Below are 19,294 nucleotides of genomic sequence, written 5' to 3'. Positions count from 1 at the left end.
TTATTCAAGTGCCATCTGGCATGCATGATCCTTTGTTGCTCATCATTCATCACCAAAAATGATTTTCTTTTTAAATTCTTATGACTGTACTGATTGTATTGAATAAAATCCACATCTAGCATAACTGTTTTATGCTGCAAAGTGCTCCAGTGGTGCAATTGGACAGCGCGTGGTACTTATAAGACAGTATCTGTTGAGCAATGTCAAGGTTGTGAATTCAAGTCTCACCCAAAGCAGTTTTGTTTACAGTTTTTTTCCTTTTTCTTATGTCGTTAGTCATTGATTATAATCTTCTACCTTAATATTTAATATGATATTACAAAGGATGGAAGAAAGAAAGAAAGAAAGAAAGAAAGAAAGAAAGAAAGAAAGAAAAAGAAAGAAAGAAAGAAAAAACACAAATATGATTGTGAATTTAAGTTGTCAGCACACATCTGCTTTGGTTCAAATGCACTGCATATCTTCCTTCAGTCAGCCAACAAAACAGCAATTGAAAAGATTAACACACTGTTGGTAAAGCAGTTGCATCAAATAGTTTTTTTGCAATAGAGCATGATAATCTATACTGACAGCTCTGGATAGTACCAGCACATTTCTTGCTGGACTTGGTAATGCAAAGAACACAGTAAACAGCTTCACTTTTTCTCAAAAATAAATAATTGACTATTAAAAACCTATCAGTCTTGAATGAGAAAGTCAGTAAGCCCCAGTGGCCTAATGGATAAGGCACTTGCCTCCTAAGCCAGGGATTGTGGGTTCAAGTCCCATCTGGGGTGGAACTCATTAAAGCAGCTGTGTCGTCACTAGAGTTGATACTTTATCCTTGCTTCAACTGTACAATGGTCTTGTAGTGTTTAGATTGCAAAAACATGACCACAGAAGCTAAAAATGACATTTATTATAACATTGTTGTGGTTTTTTTGTTTACTTTTCTATCACTGTGAAAAGCTTATTCAAGTGCCATCTGGCATGCATGATCCTTTGTTGCTCATCATTCATCACCAAAAATGATTTTCTTTTTAAATTCTTATGACTGTACTGATTGTATTGAATAAAATCCACATCTAGCATAACTGTTTTATGCTGCACAGTGCTCCAGTGGTGCAATTGGACAGCGTGTGGTACTTATAAGACAGTATCTGTTGAGCAATGTCAAGGTTGTGAATTCAAGTCTCACCTGAAGCAGTTTTGTTTACAGTTTTTTTCCTTTTTCTTATGTCATTAGTCATTGATTATAATTTTCTACCTTAATATTTAATATGATATTACAAAGGATGGAAGAAAGAAAGAAAGAAAGAAAGAAAGAAAGAAAGAAAGAAAGAAAAAACACAAATATGATTGTAAATTTAAGTTGTCAGCACACATCTGCTTTGGTTCAAATGCACTGCATATCTTCCTTCAGTCAGCCAACAAAACAGCAATTGAAAAGATTAACACACTGTTGGTAAAGCAGTTGCATCAAATAGTTTTTTTGCAATAGAGCATGATAATCCATACTGACAGCTCTGGATAGTACCAGCACATTTCTTGCTGGACTTGGTAATGCAAAGAACACAGTAAACAGCTTCACTTTTTCTCAAAAATAAATAATTGACTATTAAAAACCTATCAGTCTTGATTGAGAAAGTCAGTAAGCCCCAGTGGCCTAATGGATAAGGCACTGGCCTCCTAAGCCAGGGATTGTGGGTTCAAGTCCCATCTGGTGTGGAACTCATTAAAGCAGCTGTGTCGTCACTAGAGTTGATATTTTATCCTTGCTTCAACTGTACAACAGTCTTGTAGTGTTTAGATTGCAAAAACATGACCACAGAAGCTAAAAATGACATTTATTATAACATTGTTGTGGGTTTTTTGTTTACTTTTCTATCACTGTGAAAAGCTTATTCAAGTGCCATCTGGCATGCATGATCCTTTGTTGCTCATCATTCATCACCAAAAATGATTTTCTTTTTAAATTCTTATGACTGTACTGATTGTATTGAATAAAATCCACATCTAGCATAACTGTTTTATGCTGCACAGTGCTCCAGTGGTGCAATTGGACAGCGTGTGGTACTTATAAGACAGTATCTGTTGAGCAATGTCAAGGTTGTGAATTCAAGTCTCACCTGAAGCAGTTTTGTTTACAGTTTTTTTCCTTTTTCTTATGTCATTAGTCATTGATTATAATCTTCTACCTTAATATTTAATATGATATTACAAAGGATGGAAGAAAGAAAGAAAGAAAGAAAGAAAGAAAGAAAGAAAGAAAGAAAGAAAGAAAGAAAGAAAGAAAGAAAGAAAGAACACAAATATGATTGTGAATTTAAGTTGTCAGCACACATCTGCTTTGGTTCAAATGCACTGCATATCTTCCTTCAGTCAGCCAACAAAACAGCAATTGAAAAGATTAACACACTGTTGGTAAAGCAGTTGCATCAAATAGATTTTTTTGCAAGATAGCATGATAATCCATACTGACAGCTCTGGATAGTACCAGCACATTTCTTACTGGACTTGGTAATGCAAAGAACACAGTAAACAGCTTCACTTTTTCTCAAAAATAAATAATTGACTATTAAAAACCTATCAGTCTTGAATGAGAAAGTCAGTAAGCCCCAGTGGCATAATGGATAAGGCACTGGCCTCTTAAGCCAGGAATTGTGGGTTCAAGTCCCATCAGGGGTGGAACTCATTAAAGCAGCTGTGTCGTCACTAGAGTTGATATTTTATCCTTGCTTCAACTGTACAACAGTCTTGTAGTGTTTAGATTGCAAAAACATGACCACAGAAGCTAAAAATGACATTTATTATAACATTGTTGTGGTTTTTTTGTTTACTTTTCTATCACTGTGGAAAGCTTATTCAAGTGCCATCTGGCATGCATGATCTTTTGTTGCTCATCATTCATCACCAAAAATGATTTTCTTTTTAAATTCTTATGACTGTACTGATTGTATTGAATAAAATCCACATCTAGAATAACTGTTTTATGCTGCAAAGTGCTCCAGTGGTGCAATTGGACAGCGCGTGGTACTTATAAGACAGTATCTGTTGAGCAATGTCAAGGTTGTGAATTCAAGTCTCACCTGAAGCAGTTTTGTTTACAGTTTTTTTCCTTTTTCTTATGTCGTTAGTCATTGATTATAATCTTCTACCTTAATATTTAATATGATATTACAAAGGATGGAAGAAAGAAAGAAAGAAAGAAAGCAAGAAAGAAAGAAAGAAAGAAAGAAAGAAAGAAAGAAAGAATGAAAGAAAGAAAGAAAGAAAGAAGAAAAAAAGAAAGAAAAAACACAAATATGATTGTAAATTTAAGTTGTCAGCACACATCTGCTTTGGTTCAAAAGCACTGCATATCTTCCTTCAGTCAGCCAACAAAACAGCAATTGAAAAGATTAACACACTGTTGGTAAAGCAGTTGCATCAAATAGTTTTTTTGCAATAGAGCATGATAATCCATACTGACAGCTCGGGATAGTACCAGCACATTTTTGCTGGACTTGGTAATGCAAATAACACAGTAAACAGCTTCACTTTTTCTCAAAAATAAATAATTGACTATTAAAAACCTATCAGTCTTGAATGAGAAAGTCAGTAAGCCCCAGTGGCCTAATGCATAAGGCACTGGCCTCCTAAGCCAGGGATCGTGGGTTCAAGTCCCATCTGGGGTGGAACTCATTAAAGCAGCTGTGTCGTCACTAGAGTTGATGTTTTATCCTTGCTTCAACTGTACAACAGTCTTGTAGTGTTTAGATTGCAAAAACATGACCACAGAAGCTAAAAATAACATTGTTGTGGGTTTTTTGTTTACTTTTCTATCACTGTGAAAAGCTTATTCAAGTGCCATCTGGCATGCATGATCCTTTGTTGCTCATCATTCATCACCAAAAATGATTTTCTTTTTAAATTCTTATGACTGTACTGATTGTATTGAATAAAATCTACATCTAGCATAACTGTTTTATGCTGCACAGTGCTCCAGTGGTGCAATTGGACAGCGCGTGGTACTTATAAGACAGTATCTGTTGAGCAATGTCAAGGTTGTGAATTCAAGTCTCACCTGAAGCAGTTTTGTTTACAGTTTTTTTCCTTTTTCTTATGTCATTAGTCATTGATTATAATCTTCTACCTTAATATTTAATATGATATTACAAAGGATGGAAGGAAGAAAGAAAGAAAGAAAGAAAGAAAGAAAGAAAGAAAGAAAGAAAGAAAGAAAGAAAAAACACAAACATGATTGTGAATTTAAGTTGTCAGCACACATCTGCTTTGGTTCAAATGCACTGCATATCTTCCTTCAGTCAGCCAACAAAACAGCAATTGAAAAGATTAACACACTGTTGGTAAAGCAGTTGCATCAAATAGTTTTTTTGCAATAGAGCATGATAATCCATACTGACAGCTCTGGATAGTACCAGCACATTTCTTGCTGGACTTGGTAATGCAAAGAACACAGTAAACAGCTTCACTTTTTCTCAAAAATAAATAATTGACTATTAAAAACCTATCAGAATTGAAAGAGAAAGTCAGTAAGCCCCAGTGGCCTAATGGATAAGGCACTGGCCTCCTAAGCCAGGGATTGTGGGTTCAAGTCCCATCTGGGGTGAAACTCATTAAAGCAGCTGTGTCATCACTAGAGTTGATACTTTATCCTTGCTTCAACTGTACAACAGTCTTGTAGTGTTTAGATTGCAAAAACATGACCACAGAAGCTAAAAATGACATTTGTTATAACGTTGTTGTGGTTTTTTTGTTTACTTTTCTATCACTGTGAAAAGCTTATTCAAGTGCCATCTGGCATGCATGATCCTTTGTTGCTCATCATTCATCACCAAAAATGATTTTCTTTTTAAATTCTTATGACTGTACTGATTGTATTGAATAAAATCCACATCTAGCATAACTGTTTTATGCTGCACAGTGCTCCAGTGGTGCAATTGGACAGCGTGTGGTACTTATAAGACAGTATCTGTTGAACAATGTCAAGGTTGTGAATTCAAGTCTCACCTGAAGCAGTTTTGTTTACAGTTTTTTTCCTTTTTCTTATGTCATTAGTCATTGATTATAATCTTCTACCTTAATATTTAATATGATATTACAAAGGATGGAAGAAAGAAAGAAAGAAAGAAAGAAAGAAAGAAAGAAAGAAAGAAAGAAAGAAAGAAAGAAAGAAAGAAAGAAAGAAAGAAAAAACACAAATATGATTGTGAATTTAAGTTGTCAGCACACATCTGCTTTGGTTCAAATGCACTGCATATCTTCCTTCAGTCAGCCAACAAAACAGCAATTGAAAAGATTAACACACTGTTGGTAAAGCAGTTGCATCAAATAGATTTTTTGCAATATAGCATGATAATCCATACTGACAGCTCTGGATAGTACCAGCACATTTCTTGCTGGACTTGGTAATGCAAAGAACACAGTAAACAGCTTCACTTTTTCTCAAAAATAAATAATTGACTATTAAAAACCTATCAGTCTTGAATGAGAAAGTCAGTAAGCCCCGGTGGCCTAATGGATAAGGCACTGGTCTCCTAAACCAGGGATTTTGGGTTCAAGTCCCATCTGGGGTGGAACTCATTAAAGCAGCTGTGTCGTCACTAGAGTTGATGTTTTATCCTTGCTTCAACTGTACAACAGTCTTGTAGTGTTTAGATTGCAAAAACATGACCACAGAAGCTAAAAATGACATTTATTATAACATTGTTGTGGTTTTTTTGTTTACTTTTCTATCACTGTGGAAAGCTTATTCAAGTGCCATCTGGCATGCATGATCCTTTGTTGCTCATCATTCATCACCAAAAATGATTTTCTTTTTAAATTCTTATGACTGTACTGATTGTATTGAATAAAATCCACATCTAGCATAACTGTTTTATGCTGCAAAGTGCTCCAGTGGTGCAATTGGACAGCGCGTGGTACTTATAAGACAGTATCTGTTGAGCAATGTCAAGGTTGTGAATTCAAGTCTCACCCAAAGCAGTTTTGTTTACAGTTTTATTCCTTTTTCTTATGTCGTTAGTCATTGATTATAATCTTCTACCTTAATATTTAATATGATATTACAAAGGATGGAAGAAAGAAAGAAAGAAAGAAAGAAAGAAAGAAAGAAAGAAAGAAAGAAAAAGAAAGAAAGAAAAAACACAAATATGATTGTGAATTTAAGTTGTCAGCACACATCTGCTTTGGTTCAAATGCACTGCATATCTTCCTTCAGTCAGCCAACAAAACAGCAATTGAAAAGATTAACACACTGTTGGTAAAGCAGTTGCATCAAATAGATTTTTTTGCAATATAGCATGATAATCCATACTGACAGCTCTGGATAGTACCAGCACATTTCTTGCTGGACTTGGTAATGCAAAGAACACAGTAAACAGCTTCACTTTTTCTCAAAAATAAATAATTGACTATTAAAAACCTATCAGAATTAAAAGAGAAAGTCAGTAAGCCCCAGTGGCCTAATGGATAAGGCACTGGCCTCCTAAGCCAGGGATTGTGGGTTCAAGTCCCATCAGGGGTGAAACTCATTAAAGCAGCTGTGTCGTCACTAGAGTTGATACTTTATCCTTGCTTCAACTGTACAACAGTCTTGTAGTGTTTAGATTGCAAAAACATGACCACAGAAGCTAAAAATGACATTTGTTATAACATTGTTGTGGTTTTTTTGTTTACTTTTCTATCACTGTGAAAAGCTTATTCAAGTGCCATCTGGCATGCATGATCCTTTGTTGCTCATCATTCATCACCAAAAATTATTTTCTTTTTAAATTCTTATGACTGTACTGATTGTATTGAATAAAATCCACATCTAGCATAACTGTTTTATGCTGCACAGTGCTCCAGTGGTGCAATTGGACAGCGCGTGGTACTTATAAGACAGTATCTGTTGAGCAATGTCAAGGTTGTGAATTCAAGTCTCACCTGAAGCAGTTTTGTTTACAGTTTTTTTCCTTTTTCTTATGTCATTAGTCATTGATTATAATCTTCTACCTTAATATTTAATATGATATTACAAAGGATGGAAGAAAGAGAGAAAGAAAGAAAGAAAGAAAGAAAGAAAGAAAGAAAGAAAGAAAGAAAGAAAGAAAGAAAGAAAGAAAGAAAGAAAGAAAAAACACAAATATGATTGTGAATTTAAGTTGTCAGCACACATCTGCTTTGGTTCAAATGCACTGCATATCTTCCTTCAGTCAGCCAACAAAACAGCAATTGAAAAGATTAACACACTGTTGGTAAAGCAGTTGCATCAAATAGATTTTTTGCAATATAGCATGATAATCCATACTGACAGCTCTGGATAGTACCAGCACATTTCTTGCTGGACTTGGTAATGCAAAGAACACAGTAAACAGCTTCACTTTTTCTCAAAAATAAATAATTGACTATTAAAAACCTATCAGTCTTGAATGAGAAAGTCAGTAATCCCCGGTGGCCTAATGGATAAGGCACTGGTCTCCTAAGCCAGGGATTTTGGGTTCAAGTCCCATCTGGGGTGGAACTCATTAAAGCAGCTGTGTCGTCACTAGAGTTGATGTTTTATCCTTGCTTCAACTGTACAACAGTCTTGTAGTGTTTAGATTGCAAAAACATGACCACAGAAGCTAAAAATGACATTTATTATAACATTGTTGTGGTTTTTTTGTTTACTTTTCTATCACTGTGGAAAGCTTATTCAAGTGCCATCTGGCATGCATGATCCTTTGTTGCTCATCATTCATCACCAAAAATGATTTTCTTTTTAAATTCTTATGACTGTACTGATTGTATTGAATAAAATCCACATCTAGCATAACTGTTTTATGCTGCAAAGTGCTCCAGTGGTGCAATTGGACAGCGCGTGGTACTTATAAGACAGTATCTGTTGAGCAATGTCAAGGTTGTGAATTCAAGTCTCACCCAAAGCAGTTTTGTTTACAGTTTTTTTCCTTTTTCTTATGTCGTTAGTCATTGATTATAATCTTCTACCTTAATATTTAATATGATATTACAAAGGATGGAAGAAAGAAAGAAAGAAAGAAAGAAAGAAAGAAAGAAAGAAAGAAAGAAAGAAAGAAAGAAAGAAAGAAAAAGAAAGAAAGAAAGAAAAAACACAAATATGATTGTGAATTTAAGTTGTCAGCACACATCTGCTTTGGTTCAAATGCACTGCATATCTTCCTTCAGTCAGCCAAAAAAACAGCAATTGAAAAGATTAACACACTGTTGGTAAAGCAGTTGCATCAAATAGATTTTTTTGCAATATAGCATGATAATCCATACTGACAGCTCTGGATAGTACCAGCAGATTTCTTGCTGGACTTGGTAATGCAAAGAACACAGTAAACAGCTTCACTTTTTCTCAAAAATAAATAATTGACTATTTAAACCTATCAGTCTTGAGTGAGAAAGTCAGTAATCCCCAGTGGCATAATGGATAAGGCACTAGCCTCCTAAGCCAGGGATTGTGGATTCAAGTCCCATCTGGGGTGGAACTCATTAAAGCAGCTGTGTCATCACTAGAGTTGATGTTTTATCCTTGCTTGAACTGTACAACAGTCTTGTAGTGTTTAGATTGCAAAAACATGACCACAGAAGCTAAAAATGACATTTATTATAACATTGTTGTGTTTTTTTTGTTTACTTTTCTATCACTGTGGAAAGCTTATTCAAGTGCCATCTGGCATGCATGATCCTTTGTTGCTCATCATTCATCACCAAAAATGATTTTCTTTTTTAATTCTTATGACTGTACTGATTGTATTGAATAAAATCCACATCTAGCATAACTGTTTTATGCTGCAAAGTGCTCCAGTGGTGCAATTGGACAGCGCGTGGTACTTATAAGACAGTATCTGTTGAGCAATGTCAAGGTTGTGAATTCAAGTCTCACCTGAAGCAGTTTTGTTTACAGTTTTTTTCCTTTTTCTTATGTCATTAGTCATTGATTATAATCTTCTACCTTAATATTTAATATGATATTACAAAGGATGGAAGAAAAAAAGAAAGAAAGAAAGAAAGAAAGAAAGAAAGAAAGAAAGAAAGAAAGAAAGAAAGAAAGAAAGAAAGAAAGAAAGAAAGAAAGAAAGAAAGAAAGAAAGAAAGAAAGAAAAAACACAAACATGATTGTGAATTTAAGTTGTCAGCACACATCTGCTTTGGTTCAAATGCACTGCATATCTTCCTTCAGTCAGCCAACAAAACAGCAATTGAAAAGATTAACACACTGTTGGTAAAGCAGTTGCATCAAATAGTTTTTTTGCAATAGAGCATGATAATCCATACTGACAGCTCTGGATAGTACCAGCACATTTCTTGCTGGACTTGGTAATGCAAAGAACACAGTAAACAGCTTCACTTTTTCTCAAAAATAAATAATTGACTATTAAAAACCTATCAGTCTTGAATGAGAAAGTCAGTAAGCCCCAGTGGCCTAATGGATAAGGCACTGGCCTCCTAAGCTAGGGATTGTAGGTTCAAGTCCCATCTGGGGTGGAACTCATTAAATCAGCTGTGTCGTCACTAGAGTTGATACTTTATCCTTGCTTCAACTGTACAACAGTCTTGTAGTGTTTAGATTGCAAAAACATGACCACAGAAGCTAAAAATGACATTTATTATAACATTGTTGTGGGTTTTTTGTTTACTTTTCTATCACTGTGAAAAGCTAATTCAAGTGCCATCTGGCATGCATGATCCTTTGTTGCTCATCATTCATCACCAAAAATGATTTTCTTTTTAAATTCTTATGACTGTACTGATTGTATTGAATAAAATCCACATCTAGCATAACTGTTTTATGCTGCACAGTGCTCCAGTGGTGCAATTGGACAGCGCGTGGTACTTATAAGACAGTATCTGTTGAGCAATGTCAAGGTTGTGAATTCAAGTCTCACCTGAAGCAGTTTTGTTTACAGTTTTTTTCCTTTTTCTTATGTCATTAGTCATTGATTATAATCTTCTACCTTAATATTTAATATGATATTACAAAGGATGGAAGAAAGAAAGAAAGAAAGAAAGAAAGAAAGAAAGAAAGAAAGATAGAAAGAAAGAAAGAAAGAAAGAAAGAAAGAAAGAAAGAAAGAAAGAAAGAAAGAAAGAAAGAAAAAACACAAATATGATTGTAAATTTAAGTTGTCAGCACACATCTGCTTTGGTTCAAATGCACTGCATATCTTCCTTCAGTCAGCCAACAAAACAGCAATTGAAAAGATTAACACACTGTTGGTAAAGCAGTTGCATCAAATAGTTTTTTTGCAATAGAGCATGATAATCCATACTGACAGCTCTGGATAGTACCAGCACATTTCTTGCTGGACTTGGTAATGCAAAGAACACAGTAAACAGCTTCACTTTTTCTCAAAAATAAATAATTGACTATTAAAAACATATCAGTCTTGAATGAGAAAGTCAGTAAGCCCCAGTGGCCTAATGGATAAGGCACTGGCCTCCTAAGCCAGGGATTGTGGGTTCAAGTCCCATCTGGGGTGGAACTCATTAAAGCAGCTGTGTTGTCACTAGAGTTGATACTTTATCGTTGCTTCAACTGTACAACAGTCTTGTAGTGTTTAGATTGCAAAAACATGACCACAGAAGCGAAAAATGACATTTATTATAACATTGTTGTGGGTTTTTTGTTTACTTTTCTATCACTGTGAAAAGCTTATTCAAGTGCCATCTGGCATGCATGATCCTTTGTTGCTCATCATTCATCACCAAAAATGATTTTCTTTTTAAATTCTTATGACTGTACTGATTGTATTGAATAAAATCCACATCTAGCATAACTGTTTTATGCTGCACAGTGCTCCAGTGGTGCAATTGGACAGCGCGTGGTACTTATAAGACAGTATCTGTTGAGCAATGTCAAGGTTGTGAATTCAAGTCTCACCTGAAGCAGTTTTGTTTACAGTTTTTTTTCCTTTTTCTTATGTCATTAGTCATTGATTATAATCTTCTACCTTAATATTTAATATGATATTACAAAGGATGAAAGAAAGAAAGAAAGAAAGAAAGAAAGAAAGAAAGAAAGAAAGAAAGAAAGAAAGAAAGAAAGAAAAAACACAAATATGATTGTGAATTTAAGTTGTCAGCACACATCTGCTTTGGTTCAAATGCACTGCATATCTTCCTTCAGTGAGCCAACAAAACAGCAATTGAAAAGATTAACACACTGTTGGTAAAGCAGTTGCATCAAATAGATTTTTTGCAATATAGCATGATAATCCATACTGACAGCTCTGGATAGTACCAGCACATTTCTTGCTGGACTTGGTAATGCAAAGAACACAGTAAACAGCTTCACTTTTTCTCAAAAATAAATAATTGACTATTAAAAACCTATCAGTCTTGAATGAGAAAGTCAGTAAGCCCCAGTGGCCTAATGGATAAGGCACTGGCCTCCTAAGCCAGGGATTGTGGGTTCAAGTCCCATCTGGTGTGGAACTCATTAAAGCAGCTGTGTCGTCACTAGAGTTGATATTTTATCCTTGCTTCAACTGTACAACAGTCTTGTAGTGTTTAGATTGCAAAAACATGACCACAGAAGCTAAAAATGACATTTATTATAACATTGTTGTGGTTTTTTTGTTTACTTTTCTATCACTATGGAAAGCTTATTCAAGTGCCATCTGGCATGCATGATCCTTTGTTGCTCATCATTCATCACCAAAAATGATTTTCTTTTTAAATTCTTATGACTGTACTGATTGTATTGAATCAAATCCACATCTAGCATAACTGTGTTATGCTGCACAGTGCTCCAGTGGTGCAATTGGACAGCGCGTGGTACTTATAAGACAGTATCTGTTGAGCAATGTCAAGGTTGTGAATTCAAGTCTCACCTGAAGCAGTTTTGTTTACAGTTTTTTTCCTTTTTCTTATGTCATTAGTCATTGATTATAATCTTCTACCTTAATATTTAATATGATATTACAAAGGATGGAAGAAAGAAAGAAAGAAAGAAAGAAATAAAGAAAGAAAGAAAGAAAGAAAGAAAGAAAGAAAGAAAGAAAGAAAGAAAGAAAGAAAGAAAGAAAGAAAAAACACAAATATGATTGTAAATTTAAGTTGTCAGCACACATCTGCTTTGGTTCAAATGCACTGCATATCTTCCTTCAGTCAGCCAACAAAACAGCAATTGAAAAGATTAACACACTGTTGGTAAAGCAGTTGCATCAAATAGTTTTTTTGCAATAGAGCATGATAATCCATACTGACAGCTCTGGATAGTACCAGCACATTTCTTGCTGGACTTGGTAATGCAAAGAACACAGTAAACAGCTTCACTTTTTCTCAAAAATAAATAATTGACTATTAAAAACATATCAGTCTTGAATGAGAAAGTCAGTAAGCCCCAGTGGCCTAATGGATAAGGCACTGGCCTCCTAAGCCAGGGATTGTGGGTTCAAGTACCATCTGGGGTGGAACTCATTAAAGCAGCTGTGTCGTCACTAGAGTTGATACTTTATCCTTGCTTCAACTGTACAACAGTCTTGTAGAGTTTAGATTGCAAAAACATGACCACAGAAGCTAAAAATGACATTTATTATAACATTGTTGTGGGTTTTTTGTTTACTTTTCTATCACTGTGGAAAGCTTATTCAAGTGCCATCTGGCATGCATGATCCTTTGTTGCTCATCCTTCATCACCAAAAATGATTTTCTTTTTAAATTCTTATGACTGTACTGATTGTATTGAATCAAATCCACATCTAGCATAACTGTTTTATGCTGCACAGTGCTCCAGTCGTGCAATTGGACAGCGCGTGGTACTTATAAGACAGTATCTGTTGAGCAATGTCAAGGTTGTGAATTCAAGTCTCACCTGAAGCAGTTTTGTTTACAGTTTTTTTTCTTTTTCTTATGTCATTAGTCATTGATTATAATCTTCTACCTTAATATTTAATATGATATTACAAAGGATGGAAGAAAGAAAGAAAGAAAGAAAGAAAGAAAGAAAGAAAGAAAGAAAGAAAGAAAGAGAGAAAGAAAGAAAGAAAGAGAGAAAGAAAAAAAAGAAAGAAAGAAAGAACACAAATATGATTGTGAATTTAAGTTGTCAGCACACATCTGCTTTGGTTCAAATGCACTGCATATCTTCCTTCAGTCAGCCAACAAAACAGCAATTGAAAAGATTAACACACTGTTGGTAAAGCAGTTGCATCAAATAGATTTTTTGCAATATAGCATGATAATCCATACTGACAGCTCTGGATAGTACCAGCACATTTCTTGCTGGACTTGGTAATGCAAAGAACACAGTAAACAGCTTCACTTTTTCTCAAAAATAAATAATTGACTATTAAAAACCTATCAGTCTTGAATGAGAAAGTCAGTAAGCCCCAGTGGCCTAATGGATAAGGCACTGGCTTCCTAAGCCAGGGGTTGTGGGTTCAAGTCCCATCTGGGGTGGAACTCATTAAAGCAGCTGTGTCGTCACTAGAGTTGATATTTTATCCTTGCTTCAACTGTACAACAGTCTTGTAGTGTTTAGATTGCAAAAACATGACCACAGAAGCTAAAAATGACATTTATTATAACATTGTTGTGGTTTTTTTGTTTACTTTTCTATCACTGTGGAAAGCTTATTCAAGTGCCATCTGGCATGCATGATCCTTTGTTGCTCATCATTCATCACCAAAAATGATTTTCTTTTTAAATTCTTATGACTGTACTGATTGTATTGAATAAAATCCACATCTAGCATAACTGTTTTATGCTGCAAAGTGCTCCAGTGGTGCAATTGGACAGCGCGTGGTACTTATAAGACAGTATCTGTTGAGCAATGTCAAGGTTGTGAATTCAAGTCTCACCTGAAGCAGTTTTGTTTACAGTTTTTTTCCTTTTTCTTATGTCATTAGTCATTGATTATAATCTTCTACCTTAATATTTAATATGATATTACAAAGGATGGAAGAAAGAAAGAAAGAAAGAAAGAAAGAAAGAAAGAAAGAAAGAAAGAAAGAAAGAAAGAAAGAAAAAACACAAATATGATTGTAAATTTAAGTTGTCAGCACACATCTGCTTTGGTTCAAATGCACTGCATATCTTCCTTCAGTCAGCCAACAAAACAGCAATTGAAAAGATTAACACACTGTTGGTAAAGCAGTTGCATCAAATAGTTTTTTTGCAATAGAGCATGATAATCCATACTGACAGCTCTGGATAGTACCAGCACATTTCTTGCTGGACTTGGTAATGCAAAGAACACAGTAAACAGCTTCACTTTTTCTCAAAAATAAATAATTGACTATTAAAAACCTATCAGTCTTAAATGAGAAAGTCAGTTAGCCCCAGTGGCCTAATGGATAAGGCACTGGCCTCCTAAGCCAGGGATTGTGGGTTCAAGTCCCATCTGGGGTGGAACTCATTAAAGCAGCTGTGTCGTCACTAGAGTTGATATTTTATCCTTGCTTCAACTGTACAACAGTCTTGTAGTGTTTAGATTGCAAAAACATGACTACAGAAGCTAAAAATTACATTTATTATAACATTGTTGTGGTTTTTTTGTTTACTTTTCTATCACTGTGGAAAGCTTATTCAAGTGCCATCTGGCATGCATGATCCTTTGTTGCTCATCATTCATCACCAAAAATGATTTTCTTTTTAAATTCTTATGACTGTACTGATTGTATTGAATAAAATCCACATCTAGCATAACTGTTTTATGCTGCAAAGTGCTCCAGTAGTGCAATTGGACAGCGCGTGGTACTTATAAGACAGTATCTGTTGAGCAATGTCAAGGTTGTGAATTCAAGTCTCACCTGAAGCAGTTTTGTTTACAGTTTTTTTCCTTTTTCTTATGTCATTAGTCATTGATTATAATCTTCTACCTTAATATTTAATATGATATTACAAAGGATGGAAGAAAGAAAGAAAGAAAGAAAGAAAGAAAGAAAGAAAGAAAGAAAGAAAGAAAGAAAGAAAGAAAGAAAGAAAGAAAGAAAGAAAGAAAGAAAGAAAGAAAAAACACAAATATGATTGTAAATTTAAGTTGTCAGCACACATCTGCTTTGGTTCAAATGCACTGCATATCTTCCTTCAGTCAGCCAACAAAACAGCAATTGAAAAGATTAACACACTGTTGGTAAAGCAGTTGCATCAAATAGTTTTTTTGCAATAGAGCATGATAATCCATACTGACAGCTCTGGATAGTACAAGCACATTTCTTGCTGGACTTGGTAATGCAAAGAACACAGTAAACAGCTTCACTTTTTCTCAAAAATAAATAATTGACTATTAAAAACATATCAGTCTTGAATGAGAAAGTCAGTAAGCCCCAGTGGCCTAATGGATAAGGCACTGGCCTCCTAAGCCAGGGATTGTGGGTTCAAGTACCATCTGGGGTGGAACTCATTAAAGCAGCTTTGTCGTCACTAGAGTTGATACTTTATCCTTGCTTCAACTGTACAACAGTCTTGTAGTGTTTAGATTGCAAAAACATGACCACAGAAGCTAAAAATGACATTTATTATAACATTGTTGTGGGTTTTTTGTTTACTTTTCTATCACTGTGAAAAGCTAATTGAAGTGCCATCTGGCATGCATGATCCTTTGTTGCTCATCCTTCATCACCAAAAATGATTTTCTTTTTAAATTCTTATGACTGTACTGATTGTATTGAATAAAATCCACATCTAGCATAACTGTTTTATGCTGCACAGTGCTCCAGTGGTGCAATTGGACAGCGCGTGGTACTTATAAGACAGTATCTGTTGAGCAATGTCAAGGTTGTGAATTCAAGTCTCACCTGAAGCAGTTTTGTTTACAGTTTTTTTCCTTTTTCTTATGTCATTAGTCATTGATTATAATCTTCTACCTTAATATTTAATATGATATTACAAAGGATGGAAGAAAGAATGAAAGAAAGAAAGAAAGAAAGAAAGAAAGAAAGAAAGAAAGAAAGAAAGAAAGAAAGAAAGAAAAAACACAAATATGATTGTGAATTTAAGTTGTCAGCACACATCTGCTTTGGTTCAAATGCACAGCATATCTTCCTTCAGTGAGCCAACAAAACAGCAATTGAAAAGATTAACACACTGTTGGTAAAGCAGTTGCATCAAATAGATTTTTTGCAATATAGCATGATAATCCATACTGACAGCTCTGGATAGTACCAGCACATTTCTTGCTGGACTTGGTAATGCAAAGAACACAGTAAACAGCTTCACTTTTTCTCAAAAATAAATAATTGACTATTAAAAACCTATCAGTCTTGAATGAGAAAGTCAGTAAGCCCCAGTGGCCTAATGGCTAAGGCACTGGCCTCCTAAGCCAGGGATTGTGGGTTCAAGTCCCATCTGGGGTGGAACTCATTAAAGCAGCTGTGTCGTCACTAGAATTGATATTTTATCCTTGTTTCAACTGTACAACAGTCTTGTAGTGTTTAGATTGCAAAAACATGACCACAGAAGCTAAAAATGACATTTATTATAACATTGTTGTGGTTTTTTTGTTTACTTTTCTATTACTGTGGAAAGCTTATTCAAGTGCCATCTGGCCTGCATGATCCTTTGTTGCTCATCATTCATCACCAAAAATGATTTTCTTTTTAAATTCTTATGACTGTACTGATTGTATTGAATAAAATCCACATCTAGCATAACTGTTTTATGCTGCAAAGTGCTCCAGTGGTGCAATTGGACAGCGCGTGGTACTTATAAGACAGTATCTGTTGAGCAATGTCAAGGTTGTGAATTCAAGTCTCACCTGAAGCAGTTTTGTTTACAGTTTTTTTCCTTTTTCTTATGTCATTAGTCATTGATTATAATCTTCAACCTTAATATTTAATATGATATTACAAAGGATGGAAGAAAGAAAGAAAGAAAGAAAGAAAGAAAGAAAGAAAGAAAGAAAGAAAGAAAGAAAGAAAGAAAGAAAGAAAGAAAAAACACAAATATGATTGTAAATTTAAGTTGTCAGCACACATCTGCTTTGGTTCAAATGCACTGCATATCTTCCTTCAGTCAGCCAACAAAACAGCAATTGAAAAGATTAACACACTGTTGGTAAAGCAGTTGCATCAAATAGTTTTTTTGCAATAGAGCATGATAATCCATACTGACAGCTCTGGATAGTACCAGCACATTTCTTGCTGGACTTGGTAATGCAAAGAACACAGTAAACAGCTTCACTTTATGTCAAAAATAAATAATTGACTATTAAAAACCTATCAGTCTTGATTGAGAAAGTCAGTAAGCCCCAGTGGCCTAATGGATATGGCACTGGCCTCCTAAGCCAGGGATTGTGGGTTCAAGTCCCATCTGGGGTGGAACTCATTAAAGCAGCTGTGTCGTCACTAGAGTTGAAACTTTGTCCTTGCTTCAACTGTACAACAGTCTTGTAGTGTTTAGATTGCAAAAACATGACCACAGAAGCTAAAAATGACATTTATTATAACATTGTTGTGGTTTTTTTGTTTACTTTTCTATCACTGTGGAAAGCTTATTCAAGTGCCATCTGGCATGCATGATCCTTTGTTGCTCATCATTCATCACCAAAAATGATTTTCTTTTTAAATTCTTATGACTGTACTGATTGTATTGAATAAAATCCACATCTAGCATAACTGTTTTATGCTGCAAAGTGCTCCAGTGGTGCAATTGGACAGCGCGTGGTACTTATAAGACAGTATCTGTTGAGCAATGTCAAGGTTGTGAATTCAAGTCTCACCTGAAGCAGTTTTGTTTACAGTTTTTTTCCTTTTTCTTATGTCATTAGTCATTGATTATAATCTTCTACCTTAATATTTAATATGATATTACAAAGGATGGAAGAAAGAAAGAAAGAAAGAAAGAAAGAAAGAAAGAAAGAAAGAAAGAAAGAAAGAAAGACAAAGAAAAAACACAAATATGATTGTAAATTTAAGTTGTCAGCACACATCTGCTTTGGTTCAAATGCACTGCATATCTTCCTTCAGTCAGCCAACAAAACAGCAATTGAAAAGATTAACACACTGTTGGTAAAGCAGTTGCATCAAATAGTTTTTTTGCAATAGAGCATGATAATCCATACTGACAGCTCTGGATAGTACCAGCACATTTCTTGCTGGACTTGGTAATGCAAAGAATACAGTAAACAGCTTCACTTTTTCTCAAAAATAAATAATTGACTATTAAAAACCTATCAGTCTTGATTCAGAAAGTCAGTAAGCCCCAGTGGCCTAATGGATAGAGCACTGGCCTCCTAAGCCAGGGATTGTGGGTTCAAGTCCCATCTGGGGTGGAACTCATTAAAGCAGCTGTGTCGTCACTAGAGTTGATACTTTATCCTTGCTTCAACTGTACAACAGTCTTGTAGTGTTTAGATTGCAAAAACATGACCACAGAAGCTAAAAATGACATTTATTATAACATTGTTGTGGATTTTTTGTTTACTTTTCAATCACTGTGAAAAGCTTATTCAAGTGCCATCTGGCGTGCATGATCCTTTGTTGCTCATCATTCATCACCAAAAATGATTTTCTTTTTAAATTCTTATGACTGTACTGATTGTATTGAATAAAATCCACATCTAGCATAACTGTTTTATGCTGCACAGTGCTCCAGTGGTGCAATTGGACAGCGTGTGGTACTTATAATACAGTATCTGTTGAGCAATGTCCAGGTTGTGAATTCAAGTCTCACCTGAAGCAGTTTTGTTTACAGTTTTTTTCCTTTTTCTTATGTCATTAGTCATTGATTATAATCTTCTACCTTAATATTTAATATGATATTACAAAGGATGGGAGAAAGAAAGAAAGAGAGAAAGAAAGAAAGAAAGAAAGAAAGAAAGAAAGAAAGAAAGAAAGAAAGAAAGAAAGAAAGAAAGAAAGAAAGAAAGAAAGAAAGAAAGAAAAAAAACACAAATATGATTGTAAATTTAAGTTGTCAGCACACATCTGCTTTGGTTCAAATGCACTGCATAACTTCCTTCAGTCAGCCAACAAAACAGCAATTGAAAAGATTAACACACTGTTGGTAAAGCAGTTGCATCAAATAGTTTTTTTGCAATAGAGCATGATAATCCATACTGACAGCTCTGGATAGTACCAGCACATTTCTTGCTGGACTTGGTAATGCAAAGAACACAGTAAACAGCTTCACTTTTTCTCAAAAATAAATAATTGACTATTAAAAACATATCAGTCTTGAATGAGAATGTCAGTAAGCCCCAGTGGCCTAATGGATAAGGCACTAGCCTCCTAAGCCAGGGATTGTGGGTTCAAGTCCCATCTGGGGTGGAACTCATTAAAGCAGCTGTGTCGTCACTAGAGTTGATACTTTATCCTTGCTTCAACTGTACAACAGTCTTGTAGTGTTTAGATTGCAAAAACATGACCACAGAAGC

General features: G+C 34.9%; 16 non-coding genes across 16 annotated transcripts; all 16 read left to right on the top strand.

Moving 5' to 3' along the window:
- Nucleotides 1–703: 703 nt before the first annotated feature.
- Nucleotides 704–776, top strand: TRNAR-CCU (transfer RNA arginine (anticodon CCU)). Its single transcript has one exon. It is a non-coding gene; the product is annotated as a tRNA-Arg (tRNA).
- An 858-nt stretch (nt 777–1,634) lies between these two features.
- TRNAR-CCU (transfer RNA arginine (anticodon CCU)) lies at nt 1,635–1,707 on the top strand. The gene has a single exon. It is a non-coding gene; the product is annotated as a tRNA-Arg (tRNA).
- A 1,876-nt stretch (nt 1,708–3,583) lies between these two features.
- TRNAR-CCU (transfer RNA arginine (anticodon CCU)) lies at nt 3,584–3,656 on the top strand. Its single transcript has one exon. It is a non-coding gene; the product is annotated as a tRNA-Arg (tRNA).
- An 862-nt stretch (nt 3,657–4,518) lies between these two features.
- On the top strand, nt 4,519–4,591 carry TRNAR-CCU (transfer RNA arginine (anticodon CCU)). The gene has a single exon. It is a non-coding gene; the product is annotated as a tRNA-Arg (tRNA).
- An 894-nt stretch (nt 4,592–5,485) lies between these two features.
- On the top strand, nt 5,486–5,558 carry TRNAR-CCU (transfer RNA arginine (anticodon CCU)). Its single transcript has one exon. It is a non-coding gene; the product is annotated as a tRNA-Arg (tRNA).
- An 877-nt stretch (nt 5,559–6,435) lies between these two features.
- Nucleotides 6,436–6,508, top strand: TRNAR-CCU (transfer RNA arginine (anticodon CCU)). The gene has a single exon. It is a non-coding gene; the product is annotated as a tRNA-Arg (tRNA).
- Nucleotides 6,509–10,381: 3,873 nt separating this feature from the next.
- Nucleotides 10,382–10,454, top strand: TRNAR-CCU (transfer RNA arginine (anticodon CCU)). The gene has a single exon. It is a non-coding gene; the product is annotated as a tRNA-Arg (tRNA).
- Nucleotides 10,455–11,333: 879 nt separating this feature from the next.
- On the top strand, nt 11,334–11,406 carry TRNAR-CCU (transfer RNA arginine (anticodon CCU)). Its single transcript has one exon. It is a non-coding gene; the product is annotated as a tRNA-Arg (tRNA).
- A 910-nt stretch (nt 11,407–12,316) lies between these two features.
- Nucleotides 12,317–12,389, top strand: TRNAR-CCU (transfer RNA arginine (anticodon CCU)). Its single transcript has one exon. It is a non-coding gene; the product is annotated as a tRNA-Arg (tRNA).
- A 915-nt stretch (nt 12,390–13,304) lies between these two features.
- On the top strand, nt 13,305–13,377 carry TRNAR-CCU (transfer RNA arginine (anticodon CCU)). The gene has a single exon. It is a non-coding gene; the product is annotated as a tRNA-Arg (tRNA).
- An 878-nt stretch (nt 13,378–14,255) lies between these two features.
- Nucleotides 14,256–14,328, top strand: TRNAR-CCU (transfer RNA arginine (anticodon CCU)). Its single transcript has one exon. It is a non-coding gene; the product is annotated as a tRNA-Arg (tRNA).
- Nucleotides 14,329–15,242: 914 nt separating this feature from the next.
- Nucleotides 15,243–15,315, top strand: TRNAR-CCU (transfer RNA arginine (anticodon CCU)). The gene has a single exon. It is a non-coding gene; the product is annotated as a tRNA-Arg (tRNA).
- An 886-nt stretch (nt 15,316–16,201) lies between these two features.
- Nucleotides 16,202–16,274, top strand: TRNAR-CCU (transfer RNA arginine (anticodon CCU)). The gene has a single exon. It is a non-coding gene; the product is annotated as a tRNA-Arg (tRNA).
- Nucleotides 16,275–17,164: 890 nt separating this feature from the next.
- TRNAR-CCU (transfer RNA arginine (anticodon CCU)) lies at nt 17,165–17,237 on the top strand. The gene has a single exon. It is a non-coding gene; the product is annotated as a tRNA-Arg (tRNA).
- Nucleotides 17,238–18,117: 880 nt separating this feature from the next.
- TRNAR-CCU (transfer RNA arginine (anticodon CCU)) lies at nt 18,118–18,190 on the top strand. Its single transcript has one exon. It is a non-coding gene; the product is annotated as a tRNA-Arg (tRNA).
- Nucleotides 18,191–19,114: 924 nt separating this feature from the next.
- On the top strand, nt 19,115–19,187 carry TRNAR-CCU (transfer RNA arginine (anticodon CCU)). The gene has a single exon. It is a non-coding gene; the product is annotated as a tRNA-Arg (tRNA).
- The last annotated feature ends 107 nt before the right edge of the window (nt 19,188–19,294 follow it).

This window comes from Pseudophryne corroboree, unplaced genomic scaffold (genome assembly GCF_028390025.1).
Source record: "Pseudophryne corroboree isolate aPseCor3 unplaced genomic scaffold, aPseCor3.hap2 scaffold_129, whole genome shotgun sequence".
NCBI classification, from domain to species: Eukaryota; Metazoa; Chordata; class Amphibia; order Anura; family Myobatrachidae; genus Pseudophryne; species Pseudophryne corroboree.
Note: the sequence above shows the minus strand (reverse complement) of the source record. Positions and strands in the feature narration are given on the sequence as shown.